Genomic DNA, 17287 nt, shown 5'->3' on the forward strand with positions numbered 1-17287 from the left:
AATCAATACTATAACAATCAAAATTCAGTCAATATACTATAGTAAATTGCTAAACAAAAATATAATCCAATATGAAACATACTAAGTATGAGTTTTATTGGTTTTGAATTTTGAATTATTTTTTAACTGAGTTATAGATATTTTTATTTTTAAAAATTTTGATTTTTTGTTCACTTTAGTATGTTTCTTATAGTAAAAACACAATCATCATCTGTTCTTCTATATATATTATTTGCATGTTCTTATAATAATAATAATAATAATAATAATAATAATAATAATAATAACTAGAACAATACATACATTACATGTGGAAAATGAAAATCAAAACAAAATATATTTATCTATGAACAAGAGATCAGTATGTATAGATTTGTACCTGAATGACACACACAAATAACTATATATTTATATATGGATTCTTTTTATTCCCATTTATTCTTGTTTGATTGATATATATGATGATTCTAGTTTATTTTAATTAAGGTTTTGGATGATGCTTCTGAGTGTAGATATAATCTGTATGAGCAACTAGGGTCCTTCTCATCAAGCATTCTTCATTATCAGAAGTTGTTCCTTCATCACAACTCTTCTCATCTTCTTCCAAACCTTCCATTTTTGCTTCTTTAGTACCAACAATAATATCCTTCCATTCAAAAGGAAATTAAAATTATTCTCACACCCCCCAATAATCAATTATAAAGTATAGCCAGTGTTATGATGAATGAACCCAAAGCTAAGTAACAATAAGAAAATAAATAAAGATCAATAATAATAACAATTTTCATAGTTTTAATTTTTGATAAAAGAATTAGAATATGCCTTCAGAGTCAATAAATACTAGATATATAATAATTTAAGAATTAGACTAATTTATATATTTATTTCATAGTTTCAAAAATTGATAAGAGAATTGAGAACGAAGGCATCTGAATTAATTAATTAATTAATTAATTAATTACCTTATTTAATGAAGAGAATCCATTAAGTGATGCAAAGTTAGGACGAGATGCATGGATTAAGCTGATGAAGCTAAGAAGAAGAACCAAGGTGATGAAGAAGGTGACCAATTTGTTGGACATGATGATGATGATGGAGTTCTATAATTTCTATGTTTTACTAATTGTAATGACTAATCATAAGATTATTTATTATTGTTTTGTGTTGAGTGGGAGACTTAGAGTAGACTCATTTATACACATAGAAAAACAAATAAAAAAAATGAGGAGAATATAGATAGAGTGTGTGAAAGTGTAAAAGCCACAAAGGTTTCGTTTCAAAAGCAAAATTTTCATCATGTCTCAATTTTTGTGGACTTTTATTTTGCCAATGTTTGGACTTTTGAGCCTACCTACCAGTCAATTTCCATTAAGGAATTGAAAAGCACTTACAATTTTTATCTTTTATATTTTTTAAAGAAAATAAAAACAGTGAGATTTCCTTCTGGTAAAAACTCATGCTCTCATACTTCATTACGTCACCTATATAAAAGGAATGTTGTATGAGAAGTCAAAATTAAGTTTTTTTCTTTGGGCTAACAAATATTAGGAAACGTTTATACGATGTAAATTATTCTTTTATATCAGTTCGGTTTTGGTAATATGCAATTGAATGGTCGTAGCAGATGATAAACGCGTGGCATCTTGGAATCAGCAAGAAGCTGCGACAACGACACGTCGCAGGTGTCAGGGAGGAGTTGGCATCACGTAGATGGCGAGAAATTAGGGCTTTGCCACGTGTCACTGAGTCAGGTGGACCATGCTTCTCCTACGATCAAGTTTTTCGTGATCTGCGAGAAGACTTTTATGAAACTGTAACAACCCAATTTTTAGCACGTTATGGCCATTATTAGCCATCAGGCACTACTATACGACTTTTTTTAAAGATTCTATACCTTATATTAAATATATACATATGAACCTGTAGCACTAGTCGAGATCACGTGTCACATATATAGATATAACGAAATAGATAATACATACATGATGCATAGAAAATACAGAAAACATAGTAATATCATACATATATGTCTGAAGGCTCATTTAGTACATCATCATTCACATTGGATTACGTCGTTGCTTATTTATGAAAAATATTTACAAACTCTATCTTTATACTAACAGACCTCGACTCACAAGATTCACTCTAATTTGGGACCCATTCTAACTTGTTTAAATATGTAATTACAAAAGTACATAGTCCTCTAAAATCTATACAGAGCGAGTGTAAATATTGTTACTACTATTGCTATTATTATAACTACTGTTGGTCATCGATCTTGGATAGCTGAAGAAACACAAAAATACTGTGTGGAAGTAAGAGAAGTCGCTTTGACCCTCCGGTAATGCTACTGCTGCTTGCTATTCCCAAGGTTGAAAACTCAAAGAAGATCTCGCTGGTTTGCATCTGCGGAATGGGAAAGTAAGGGGTGAGAACCTAAGCTTCCCAGCTAGGGTACAACACAAGAAAACCTAAGGAGTTCCGCAGCCTAAGTGTAAGACTTCGCGCAGTTAGGTCGGTAAGTCACACAAACAAGTACAAGTACAAGTATATAGCAGAATAGTAACCATTAACCAAGCACGAAATACAAGAAGCAGAGACAAAATACAAACACAGGTACAAATAAGCAATCACAAACATAGAGAATGCAGCAACCAAGTATGATGCATGCCTGGTCCTATGCAGGCCATGAGCTCGTGCGTCGGTTGACTACCCGCAACCCGACGTTACCTAGGAACTAGTCCTAGATATGATTTCCTTATTGCATCTGTTCGTGCATACGTGTTGATGTGGTTAAGAATACCACCAGTTCGTGACACAAGCAATCGTCGCAAAGCTTGACGCCAAAATATATACACAAAGGAAAAACAGATTTTTAGCAGTCGGTGGGTAATACCCGCCTCCAAACAACCTCAAGCACCTTGGGGTTTACAATTTTTTTTTTTACGTCACATCTCAATAAAATTTATCTCTAAGGGACTTATCTGCCCCTTTTTTTGCAAACTTGTGCCCAGTCATTTCTTAAAATATCTCAGCCTTGTCACATATTTTACCATTTTGTTCATGAAATTTTTGTACATTTTCAATTTTATCCTTTCTATACATAACTTTGTTTTTTTCTAGTTTTTTTTAGATTTTTAGTGACGCTTTTACCACTAGTGTTATTACTTCACCTTTTTACCCTCATATTTTTTCCTAATATACCTTTTCTCCTTCATTGAGTTCATTAATTATTTTTAATTTGACTTTATGCCTAAAATTACTAATATGCCTCTAAATACTCTAATTTTACCGTTTAACCTGATTTACCGTCAAAATGTTATCGGGTTAATTCTAATATTTTTCTATGACCAAACTATCCATAACACTTTCAACTAATGCCAATTCTACCTTAGGGACCTAAAAGATCATTTTACCCTTTATTAATTTATTTACTTATTCAAGTTATCACTTTTAACTATTTTACTTCTAATTTTTACTAAAATTTTTATTTAAACTCAAAACTTTATTGTAATTATAATCTTAACCAATTAATTTATATACTTTACTAATTTATCTTTGATGACACTAAGTTCAGAATTTTACATATGTTTTCATTAAATTACATTTTTAACCCTCTTTTTATCCAAAAATGACCATAACATCCTTCTTACTTTTACATCTCTGTTCCATAGGATTAAAATAAGTTTTCTAACCTCTTTTTAACTCTTATACACGTGACTTTCATTATCATTTAGTGGCTAGATTTTCAGGAGTGCTGTTTTTTATTTTTTATCAAGGTTTTGAAAACGGGACCGGATCAGCCGGTTCAATCGGGTTAATCAGAAACCGGTCACCTGGCCGGGCCGGTTGACACCCAAAACTGATCTGCAAAAAATCGGTAAAAAAATCGATCGAACCAATAGTTAACCGGTGAATTGGCCGAACCGGCTGGGTTTATAAAGGTTCCGGTTTTTTATTGTTGCTTGAAACGGCGTCGTTTTTTACGCAGAAAAAAAAAAGAAAATCCATACGGACAGTACAGAAGGCTCCCTCTCCCTTCACTTTCACAATTCACACAACCTAAACCTTATCAGAGAACTCAGACAAGAGCAACCCCCACCAACAGCTGCTTCTCACAGTAAGCACTCCTCAGCTCTTCCTCTCCTCGTTGACGCAACCAGCGTCGATCACCCCACCCACATCCCTCAGTCTCCGATTCGTTTACTTCGTCTCTGTCGCTGGCTCGCCACCCAAATTGCCTCCCTGCTCGCTTCTCCATTCTCCGTGGCGAGCATCGCTGCATGCTTTTTCAATGTCGTCGGCGGTAAACTCCTCAACTCTAACCTGGTCGTTCTTCCCTGATTCGAGTTTCTAATTAGTAACAGTAGCCAGCAAGTTTACAACTCCCCCGATCTGAGATCCAGCGATATCACGGCGGCCAGATCTGAGATCTACCTCTCCTTCCCGTTCACCCACCACTCCATCGATCTGTCTGCCAGGTACTGATTTCTGCTCATCTACTTGTTTGATTTTTTAATGCAGAGTTCAATTTTTGAATTCTTGCTGTTGTCAGTATGAGAAATCTTTTCTTTCTTGCTGTTGTGGAAATTGGAATCCCTAGGACTTGGAGTCGAGCTAGCATGAGTTTTTGTGGAATCTTGATCTGGAAGAAGCTTTAGAAGCATGCGTTTTTTGTAATTTCAGAGTAATTCTCATTGTATCTGAGTGTTTGTGGTGGTTCTTGAAGTCAGCAGTGTTGAATCTTGTATTTGGTTGCTTTTAGAGGAAATGTTAGAGCTCAAGGGCATCCCTACGTAAGCTTGGAAAGAAGAACTTTTTTTTTCTGCATTTTGTGTCTTAAGACTTGTTCTGTTGATGTTCTGTATCAACATTTGAGAAACAACTTGTATGCGCTGAGACTGTCTATTGCTAAGATCACTCTTCTAAAACCAAATTTCTGGCCTTCTAATTAAATCGGTTCAACCACGGTTTGACCTCAGTTAACCATTGAACCAGTTATTCGACTGGTTCAATGACCGGTCCAGTTTTTACAACCTTGATTTTATCCACTTTAGTGACTTTTAAGGCTTGAAACTTAAACCCCAAGTGTTCCAAATAATTTCAGTGATTTCATACAATTTTCAGAGACAAATAAGCTTCATATATCACTCAAATAATAGTCCAAAAATAGCTAGAAAAGCATCAATAAATTTTCAGAATTAAGAATCAAGCACAAAATCACCACAAAGTGGCTCATATGAACACCGAAAACAAGCACAAACATACTCTAACTAATCCCAATCCTTACCTCTTATGCAATTCAATTATTAAACCTTTCACACACTAAAAAGCGTGCACATAAGGGCAGAAACACAGCTGGTAGTGGTGCAATTTCTTTTTTGGCTGAAAGTGTTGCAAAAACATCAAAATTCAACCACTTTGAGCTCGAATCTCTCTAACTTCTTAGGTGTGCTCCATGGGTGCTTCAAGAGGAGTTCTCTATACATGGAGGAGAGTAGGAATTCATCATGGCTATTTTTTTTTAAAATAGAACAAGGGATTATCTAGCCAAAATTTTGGTATAAAGGCAAGAATTAGCGAAAATGGGCAAAAGTTTGTGTTTGTATGGTTTGAGTCCTTGAAGAACACATGAAGAACAATGGAAGAAGAGTTGAAATAGGGGCGGGGGCGCAGAGAATATGTGCGAGAATTTTCTCTCTTCCTCTCTCAAGAATTCGGTCAAAAGAGTGTAAAAATGTGTAAAGTTTTTTGTGAATTTTGTGGTCAGTGTTTCCTTAAATAAAAACTCAAAGTCTTATTGAATTTATGATGGTAAAAGTGGCTAAAAGTTTCGTGGTCAAGGGCTGGATTTCAATGAATAAGGGGCATAAAAATGAAGAAGCTTGGTCAGCGATTGCTTGTCGAGCTTATCCATAGTTAATCGCAGTTAGTTACTCGATGTTAAAACACAGCAGAGAGGGGTGAAAGACTGAGATAGTCTTGGCCTAGAGGTTGAGAAGGAGTTGCAAGTTACTTGGATGCCAAGTAAGAAGATTTGGGGTCTCCAGGAGTTGTTTGCGGAATACTAGTCAAAATTCGGTTCAAAGTAAATTTTACCGTGTGGTAAAATAATTAATGGCTACTATTTATTCTTAAAGGAGTAAATCATGAATGGATGGCTAAGATTTATTTTTAAAGAAATAAATCATGAATGGATGGATAATATAAATCTTGAGGCACATTTAGTTGGGTAGAAATTATTTTGACTATTGGTCCGAGGTTTTCGGTTACTAGAATTTTTCTCGACACACGCAAAACTGTCACTAAAAGTGAACGACTCAAAAAGTCTCTAATGAGAAAAATAAACCAACCGTAAGCTAATATTTATTATTTATTAGTCAAACTTGACTTAGGGAGATTAATTGCCCTCATAAAGTCAATTTTAACTTTATTAATTGTCCTTTTCTATTTGTTTTTCATTTTTTTTAATTTTTGTTTTTTTATTATTGGACTAGTCTCATTATTTTTTGTTGGACCGTAGTTCAAAATTTTGCAGAATAAATTTTAAAATAACAAAAAAAATTATTTACCAAAAATGGAATTCTTACATAAACACGCACAAATCATACACACTAGTTAAGTGGTTAGAGTGAATAGATTATAAATTAAATTAAATTTAGCTAAATATACTACCACAAATAAATTCATTGTTTATATATATATTATATATATTATTTTTCACTATATATATGTTACGGCAAGTTAAAAATTAATTATTTTAAATTTTATTTAAAAATTTATTATTAATTAATAAATTATTATATATACAATATAAAATTTAAATTTTTAAAATTTAATTAAATAAACAAACTAACTCAAATTATGATATTACATCCCCTTAAGCTAAGGTCTATCATATTATAACACTATTCAGCCAATAGTTTCAATTTTCAAACCTTCCCCTAACGTTTTTCTAAAACAATATTTATTAAATTATTAAATAATTAACTTTTTTAGAAAAGATACTGTTTTTGTTTTTTTATTATTAAAATTAAGAGTGAAATTTTAAACCGCAACTTTAAATAAGTATAAAAAAAATTATGCTATTTAAACTATAATTCGTCGAGTATTTTTTTAGTTTTTACATACATTTATTCTCTCTTTCTTTATTTTGTTGCCAATTAAAAAGTATAGGCGAAGAAACTACCGTTTAAAACAAAAAATAATATCTGCATTACTCCGAATAATAATAATAATAATAATAATAATAATAATAATAATAATAATAATAATAATAATAATAATAATAATAATAATAAAAAAGTGATTTTTGCTTGGGCTTTTAAGCTGTGTTAGTGAAAGGCAATCAATCAATCCTTATCTTTTCTTTCTCTATCAATATCATATAAACAAAATTCAAACTTAGTCCCCATCTTACATGTGGATGCATTGTATGTTTAAAAGCAAGAAAAGTTGCATGGCCGAAAAACTTCACAAAGAGGATGGGTACACAAAATCCTGGAATTTGGAACTACTTTAGATTTACATCAATAATATTGATTTTGATCCAATCTGTCATAAAGTCATCATGTTATTTAGCTACATTGAAAAATAACTTTATGAATAGGGGTGTGACTATTTGTTGTATATGTTTGAATTTTGTAAATTTGAAGCTCCAAATAAATATAAACTTTCATTAATTATCAACTGATTTAAATGATAAAAACGAGATCTAACTATGTCTCAATTATGAGATCACACAAACATATGTCCATTTTCAAAATATAGGTCCAAAATATGAACTTCTCAGGTAATCTATTCACTAGAGATAGAAAAGTACTGGTCCATTTATTGAGAGTTTTTTTTTTTTTGGGTCTTATTTATTCAGAGTTCAAACAACAGAATATAAAATTGCATAGGGTTCGAATTCTGGGTTAAACTCAGGAAAAAGAATATAAACCTCGTACTAGTGTAGTGAGTGAGAGTGAGAGTGTGTATGTTCTGTAAGACAAAAAAAAAAAGAGAGAAATAAATAAAAGACATTAATTAAATAAAAATAAATAAATAAATGGGAAAGGAGAAATGGGCAGGAAGTTGGGCCACGAAAGTGTTTGCCTCAAGTTAATTCCAAGATGAATGAAGAATTTGAGAAGTTGGGCCCAAGAGTGTTCGCTCCAAGTCTAAGGATGAATGAAGGGCTTTGTGATGAAGTCTTGTGTGTAATACACGACCTTTACATCGGAAAATTATCATCCACTTGAAATTATTTTGGACAAATATTCTTTTGGGCCTAGCTTGCTTCTAGTCCAGGCCTCCTTTCTGAAGTAGTTGTTTCTCCCCTTTAGCCTGAAGTTTAATATACATTAGACTAAAATTATAAAAATAAATTATTAAATATAATTATTAACTGATTAGATTCAAATTAATAAATATATATAAATATATAAATATCAACTAAAAAATATTAAAATAATTTAAAATTATAATCTATTGACACATATGTGAGATAATTCGAAAAATACGTATTTTAAAATTGAGAAATATTAATAATAAAAATCTGTTAATTATGGATATTTATATGTATGAATATATGAATGTTATGAATATAAAATTATGGAAGTTATTTGTGTGAAATTATAAATATTCTGTATGAAATTATAGATATTAAATTAAAGATATTTTAACTATTTTCACTACATGGAACAAGAAAAGAAAAAAATAGATTGAAAAAATTACATGCATAATAGGCTGAAAATAATAAAGAAAATTCACCAGATTTAATAAAATTTCTAATAGTAAATAATATGGTTGATAAAACAATTTGAATATTATAAATGTACTTTCTATTATTATTATTAATGGAATTAATGCATATCTTATTCAATTATTACTATTTGTCACGACAAAAAAATAGTATAAGAAGAAGAACTATAAATATGTCTTTTGTAATTAAAAAAGTTAATAAAAATAAATTTTGGACTATTTTTGGTCTTTTTGTAAAAATTATTATTGGAATATGGAAATGTTTAATAATAAAAAATAGTTAAAAATAACCATAATTTGGTAACAATTAATTAATATCAAATAAAATAAGTTTTGTTTTTTTTTGTTTTTCTAGAATTATTAACTAAGATATTAACACAATTAATCAAATTTTTTGTAACCAAAAATATTTAATAACTAAAATAAATTAGGCAAAAAAAATCAGAATTTATCTTATTTAATATTTATTAATTATTATAATAATTAATAATAATTAATAAATAATAAATAGAATAAATTCTGGTTGTTTTTTTATTTTTTAGTTATTTTGTAACATTTAATTTCAATAAACTTTCTTAATAAAAATTAGTAGTCTCAGTAATTTTTTTTTTTGGTACATAATATCTTTCATTCTAATAAATTAAAAATTAATTTATTAAGAATCTGAATTTTATTTAAGATTCTTTTGACTAGGCTAATTATTGTTATTAAAGGGATAGAATAAGTACTTAGACTGCCTTCAAATATACATAAAAAAAAAAAGGAACATTGTAAACCGTCCCATGCATATCCCAAATTGTTCAACAATGATGATGTTGTAATGTTCTATATATATTTGGGCCATGCTCATCTTCACTTTCTTTCTATTTTATTTTCCTCTTTTTTTTTTTTTCTTTTTGACTCTTTAACATGCCTTGAACGATAGCAACACCATGCCTTTCCAGTCCCAAACACTTTTATTGGTTGCACGTAAGCTTTTTTTAAAAAAAATAGATTAGATATCCTCGAATACTCATTACACATGAGTGAATAAATCTCTAAAATGATTTTTGAGATTAACCGTGTATATTAAAATTATCTCTAAAATTTTAATTGAATTAATTATGTTTTAGAAATTAAAAAAGTTATATCATATTAATTTCTAATTCGTTTTTCGTTAATGAAGTACTCACAATCTGACATAATTTAATGATGTAGATTTTTGGTGACACGTGTCACCTTATAGTTTGGCCACGTATAACAGTATGATGACGTGTTAGTTATCGACACGTGACATGTTGACGTTGATTGTTATGGCATGTGTTATAGTATTATTTTTTCACGTATTAAATTATATCACGTGTCACAATGTTATTTGTCCACGTGTTATCCACTATATCATCATTACATATGCACCAAATTGATCCCTTACTTTACATCAAATAACTCATTTTAGTTCCTAAAATTAAATATCGTGCACCAAAATAGTCATTTCATTAGTTTGTTCTCGTTATTTTTTTGTAAATTTAAAACTCTCATTATTTTTTGATACACTAATTTTAATTTTTTATTATACAATTTTTTATAATGAATTTTTTAATTAATAATTTTAACTTGTATCATTAGAGCACATGTTAGCTAAATCCAAAATTTTATTATTGTCTTTTATACTTATTTGTATATGTTTTAATACTGTTCAAGACATGGTTACAAAAAATGCTTACATTAATTAATAGTGTAATATATGAAAAAGATGTCTAACTAAGTTATAGATAAAATTAATTATTGAAATTGGCAGTATAAATATATCTTATTAATTTAGTGAGAAGTCAATTATATGGGAAATCAAACATCCTTAAAACAGATGGGAATAATGAATTTATATTAGTTAACAAATGCCTTATCATGTATTTTTAAAATATTTATTAAGGTGTTAAATATTAAAAAATATGATTACATTATTAACTTACACTCTTTATTAAATTAATATCAATATCTCATATAATTCTTTTAAAAAAATATTATAAAAAATTGAAACAAAAATAAAAATTTTATAAAAAGAATATCTCATATTAATGTCAATATCTCATATTCATTTTTTAAAAATCAATATCTCATATAATTCTTTACTAAATAGGAGTGTTTTTATAAAATATTTTAAAAATACTCCTATTTAAATAACTTGTGAAAAGATAAAATTAAAATGAGTGTATTTAAAGATATTAAAAATTTTGAATTTATAAAAAAAAAGAGAACATACTGATGAAGAAATTAATTTGGTACACGATATTCAATTTCAGGAATTAAAATGAGTCATTTGTTACAAAGTAAATAACCAATTTGATGCATATGTAATAATGATATAGTGGATGACATATGAACAAATAACATTGTGACACGTGACAAAATAGCATTATGATACGTGACATGACCATCCACGTATCGTTAACCAACACATCATCATGTCGTTAATGGAAAATGGATCAGAAACAAATATGGCGCAATTTTTTCAATTTTAAAACATAATTGGTACAATTAAATTCTCAGGAACGATTTTGGTGCACGACGTCAATCTCAAGTAACATTTTAAAAATTTACTCCACATAAGTTTAAATGTAAAGTATATGAGCCTATACCCCTTACTTTATCAAAATAAATAAATATAAAGTATATTTTTTATTTTTAAAATTATATTAAAATTTTAAAATTTATTTTTGTTTTACTTCTATTCTAAAACTTCAATTTTATCTAAAAAACTTTCATTTTACATTAAATGTATTTTTTACAGCTATTTTTTAAAAAATCTAAGATTAATTCAATAATAATTTAATAAAAAAAACTTTTAATATAAATAATGCAGATACAAAATTCTATCATTAGTTTTTAGTTATTATGTATTATTATTAGATTAGACCTACATTTTTTGAGAATTCAGCAATATACTTGATGCATATAAAGAAAAATTTTTTAGTATAAAAATAAAAAATTAAGGATAAATTTAGTTTGTATTTGTATTTTTTATTTTTATTTTTAGTATTTTTATTTTTAAAATTTTATAAAAAAAATAAAAACATAAAATAAAAAATATTAAAAATAAAAACAGAAAATAAAAATGCACCCTAAAAATAGCAGTTAGCACTTGTCCCAGCTTTTTAATGGGCCTGGTTGAATCATTAACAGTTATTCCATTTTCTTGGGCCTAGAAATTCTGTGTTTTTGTTTCTCGTTACTCGTTAGGCCCATAATATCTGTCCATCAGATTTCTGAGCCCACAAGAGTACCCAAAAAAATAATGCGCCGTTGCCGGGGATCGAACCCGGGTCACCCGCGTGACAGGCGGGAATACTTACCACTATACTACAACGACTTGCTTGTAAAATTCGTTTACATCTCATCATTATATAAATTCATAATGGAGCCATGAACTATTGTACTTTTGTTGATCAAACAATGATTTCACGTTATAAATACATAGGAAGAAAAAAATATTAAACAAAAATGGAAAGCAATGGTATATACTTCATATTTAAGAAACATCTCTTTCTGATCACTTCTACATACACCCATGTGTGGGACTTTCAATTTTTTTTAATAAAGCACTATTTTAATTTTTTTTTTAAATTTAAACTAAATCTTAATTTAGTCTTTAATATTTTAAAATTATATTATTTTAAACTTTTTTAAACAGTTTAATTATATTTTAATCTTTTACTATTAAATTTAATACGAATAGTTAACGTAGCGAGTTATGTAAACGTTAATAACATGAAAAAATATAGGTAAATAGTTCATAATCAACTAACTTTAAATAACTATAATTAATAATAATTAATTTTATATTTTTTTAAAATAAAATTTAAATAATTATTAATTAATGACATTTAATTAATATGGAGTATAGTTTAAAAATATTTGTTAGTTTTTGCTGTTAGTTAGACTTTTGTTGGTTGTCCAGCAGAATTGTAATAATATTATTACTAATTAAGTTATATTTTTTTTATTTATTACAGAAAACATAATTAAAATGTTCTTATAATACTTCTTTTTTACGATTTTGTTTTTGTATAAATCTCAAATCCTAACAATTTATCATTAATGGTCTAAAATAAAAAAAAAACTTTTATATTGTTGATATTGTTGATATGTCAATTTTATTTATACTGAAATTGAATACTATTAGCTCTTTAATATATAAATTATTTGTGTCAAATTTAACTATGTAATAATATTAAACTCGTATAAAATTCTTTTAAGATTAAAATAAAATATTTAAAATATTAAAAATCAAATTAAAATTCAGCTTAAATATTGAAGAGATCAAGATAATATTTAATTTATTTTTTTTACCCTCTATTATTATGTTTAGAGAGCCGGCTACGCGGTTAGAAAAACAAGTTAAAGTAATGATATTCTTTTACATAAACTGTAATGTGGTTGGATAATATAAATCATTGGGACTCATTTATAAATCCAAAAGTTATTTAATGGCATATTACCATGTCATTTATATTTTGACAATATACTATTTAAGAAAATAAACATAAAATTCTAGTTTTATTTCTAGCTATTTTTATTAAGATTGTTTTTATTACATATATAGTTGAGACAAAGACATTAAAAGGTATATAAATCTGTTTAAAAAAAATAGACAAATATTGTATTGTGTCCAGTTATTTTTGTCTACTAAAAACGAGAAACAATTTAAAAAAAAAAAAAAATTTCTCTCTATTTCAGTGTCCCTATATTTCTATTTTATCTCAGCCAGTAAACCAACATAAAATAACCACTACAACTTATATAATAGTCAAGTCCATTATTTATAAACTAACCATTCAAGGGTGTCAGAAGAAGGTAAGAATCAATAGAAACTTAAACAAGACTAAATACAACTAATTTAAATTGGTCGAATAGTCAATTCACACATTTGCTTAAATAAGTGTCAGAAATTTGAACTTATTTTGTATATCCAATAATTTATTGGCCAGCGATAAATTTTTAAATGGAGCTCAGATCTGCAACGAATTAATTCTTAATCTGTCAGATTAAAAAATATCGTAAAAAAAAAATAAAAAACTAAACATAGAGACAATTTTGCTTGTAGCACATGCAAACTACTTTGGCTCCTGCTAAAAAGAAGTGGTTGCTGAAAGCCTCCCTTTTTTTTTTTTGTTATTTCACTAAATTAATCAAATTTCACTACTAGAATGGCATGTTATCCTCCACTCAGAGCCGCTATATTATTTTGCTAATTGTCCCGGGGAACCATCTCCATCACTAAAACAAAACTGTCCCTATAACCCTACTTTCAATACTCAACTAAGAAAACCACCCTAGCTAGCTACAATAATATTCCTTTCACTCTTTTTAAGTTTGGATAAAATCATATTTGTACTTGTTTAAGTAAAGTTAGGTTACATTGTTCATATTTTTTCTTTTATAAGATGTATATCTTATCGATTCAACCATGATTAAATTGTAAGCGAAGATAATTTTCGTCAAAATTTACCAAAATTAAATCAAACATTAATAAACATGTAACTGAAGTAATATACTAAGTATATATAAGGTATAATATGCAAAACAAAAAAAACTTAACTAAATACTTAATGCGTAAAAATCTTCTAAAAAAAATAGGCTTATATTATGAGATAGTGATTATATAAATAATAATGTATATCATACCTTTAACGAGATATGATATCAGTCAAACATTAGTAATATTATTCAAGCTAGTTCATATATATAAGTTATTATCTAGGAAAAGGAGTGCTATTTTAGAATAACACATGACATAGGCTGATTCTTATTGAGTTTTTTTGGTTTGGTTGTCTACGGTATTTTTCAATTCGACAGGTTAAAAACTAATCCGTCGTAGATCAGAACTTCATTTAAGAGTCTACTGTTGATCAATGAATTGCTGCATATACAAAGTGAAATTCAAAGTCCCGACACTTGTTTAAGCTGACTACTCAACAAACCCAAATTGGTTTATACTTAGTGAGTGTTAAATCAACATAACAATACATAGGGACGATTGAAATGAAGCAATAATAATAATTGCATTTTGGTTGCTCCACTAATTTTGCTTTATGTTAATTGATAAGTGCTTTTCCATTTTCACGATCATTCACTTTTATTTAATTTGCAGGACGGTAGTATATCTTTGTTTAATTTGGTATAAGTCACGTGGGACGATTGGATTGATATCTAACTTTAATGCTTGCTAATAAGTTTAAGATAGACCCAAAAAAAAAATAAAAAATAAAAAATACTGTCATGCCGTTTCGATTTTCAGAAACTTGTAATTGACAATGTTAAAACCACTATATACTTATGAACTCACTTCTTATTTTTTACGTTAACCCATTGAATAAATACACTAATAGCAATGTTTATCCCATTTTTTCCAATTCCTTAGCAATTCTAACAACATAAATAATTTTACTATTAACCAACTTGAGTTGGTCAAATAGTTAACTCATTCATAGTTTAAATAAGTTAATACGTGTAAAAAAATTGAATTTCACTTTGTATACATAGCAACTTATTGATCTTTGACAAATTTTTAAATAAAATTCAAATTCACGACAAATTAGTCATTAATACCCTTAACATCCTTTTTTTGGTCTTCTCTTAATTCTATTAGTATTTTTTGTGACGTTGTAATCTTATCATATATACCTATAACTTTTACTTAATAATAAAATCATAAAATTAAAAGCTTTAAAGTTAAGGTCACAATTCAGCTTTTAAAAATAGAAAAGAAATATCAAACTGAGTTATCATTTTTTTTCCCCAAGAAAAATGTTCATATATATTATCATCAAATAAATATCCTTGCAATTTGATAAAAAAAAATGTTTATCAATTCATTAATGTAGTATTGCTTAAATAAAATATATTTTTCTTTAGTCAATTCTCTAGTACATGTTTACTTGAGATAAATTAAATCACCTAATTATAATTCATAACCATGATCCATGAATGATGTGTTTTAAGATAAGATAGCAAGCCTCATTTATGTATATTCCAATTTCAACTAGGGGCAGGGTAAATGAGTTCAACATAATATTAATTAAAAATTTTACTGTTGAGTGACGCAAGTTTGATCCTGGTGCTTACCTATCTGAAAAATAAAGTAGATTAGGAGTTTAGGTAAAAAAAGAGTCTATTATAATTATTAATATGTGGTTAAATATTTTCTTAATTTTATTTAGATAGTTGAATTCTATATGTGGTATATATTGACTTGTTTAAAGTTTACAAATCCATTGAACTAACTAAAAAGTTTATATGATTAATAAATTCAAATAGGCCTTTAAATATATTTTAGGCCGAAATAGACTTTTAAATAAAACAAAGAATTGGGTCACAAATAGAAGAGTATGTAATTTAGGCGCAATCCAAGTATTTTGAAACAGCCCCGGTCAATTCAATACAAAATTTGACTTTGTATGTTTCAAAAGGTATTTAAAAAATTTCATCTAATGTTTGGACCAAAAAAATTGGCTAATATCTTCCTTTTTGGTTAAAAGAAATATATTTTAATACTTAAATAAGTTTTTAGTCCTAAAAATGTACTCCTTTATTTTTAGTTTTGGTCCATATAAAATTTATAATTGTGTTTCATGAAAGTGTGTTCATAGATGTGTCTAATAAAAACGTCTTTTTTATAACTGTATTTAATAAAAATGTCTTTATAGATATATTTTTTGGATGTGTCTCTTTATATATATATTTAAAATATATTAATTATTAGACATATCTACGAACACACTTCCATGAAACACAAATATAAATAAGAGTTGGCAGAAGTTGGCAGATAATATGTTGGTACCCTATACTTTTTCAAAAATAAATCAAGACTCAACTCACCCAAGTGGTGGAAGCTGATGAGAAGCAAAGGCCGGGACGGGTTAATTAATTAACATAATCTTTGAATAATTCACATATGAAATTAAAGCTCAATTATATACATTATTATATTACTAATCAATCCTTATCCTGAAATTGGATCAAAGCTATAGCTTCATTGATATCAAAAGATATCATGAACATGGTTGGTTTTTTATTAACATATATATTAATTCAGTTTTGTTTGCATATATGTTTCAAAGTGATTGAAGCCTTTAATTATATTGACGTGTGGTTGCATGGGTTTGGGAGAATTGAAAAGAACTCGTTTAATTTGTAGCCAACAACACAATAGTAAGTCTAGGGTATGTACGTGCTGCTATCATAAGCTAAGGTACCAATTTTTTTATTTCCACGTAACAAATATTCATTAGTCCACCTTATAACCTTAATTATATTAATATATATTTTTTTAATTTTTCTAAATAATGCTTTGGTGGCAACTTTCACGACCTTTTTCACCTTCTATATGTATGTGCGTGTCCAAAACGACTTCGGCGTAACCCTAATAGTCATGGTGTTCGGTAACTTTCTAATCCAATTTTCTTCCAATATGTTTTTTTGATTGATCCCTTCATCATTAAGCTAAAGCTAATCTTCTCAAAGGACCCCATTATTATTCTCTATCTTACCCTCTCCTAAATAATAA

General features: G+C 27.9%; 1 long non-coding RNA gene and 1 other non-coding gene across 2 annotated transcripts; both read right to left on the reverse strand.

Annotated features, from left to right (window-relative positions):
• Nucleotides 1–318: 318 nt before the first annotated feature.
• LOC112697731 (uncharacterized) lies at nucleotides 319–1273 on the reverse strand. The gene is made up of 2 exons (XR_003151285.3): nucleotides 963–1273; nucleotides 319–646 (listed from the first exon to the last, which is right to left on the reverse strand). It is a non-coding gene; the product is annotated as an uncharacterized lncRNA (long non-coding RNA).
• Nucleotides 1274–12019: 10746 nt separating this feature from the next.
• On the reverse strand, nucleotides 12020–12091 carry TRNAD-GUC (transfer RNA aspartic acid (anticodon GUC)). The gene has a single exon. It is a non-coding gene; the product is annotated as a tRNA-Asp (tRNA).
• Between the last annotated feature and the right edge of the window lie 5196 nt (nucleotides 12092–17287).

The sequence above is a fragment of the Arachis hypogaea genome, chromosome 16 (assembly GCF_003086295.3).
Source record: "Arachis hypogaea cultivar Tifrunner chromosome 16, arahy.Tifrunner.gnm2.J5K5, whole genome shotgun sequence".
Taxonomy (NCBI): Eukaryota; Viridiplantae; Streptophyta; class Magnoliopsida; order Fabales; family Fabaceae; genus Arachis; species Arachis hypogaea.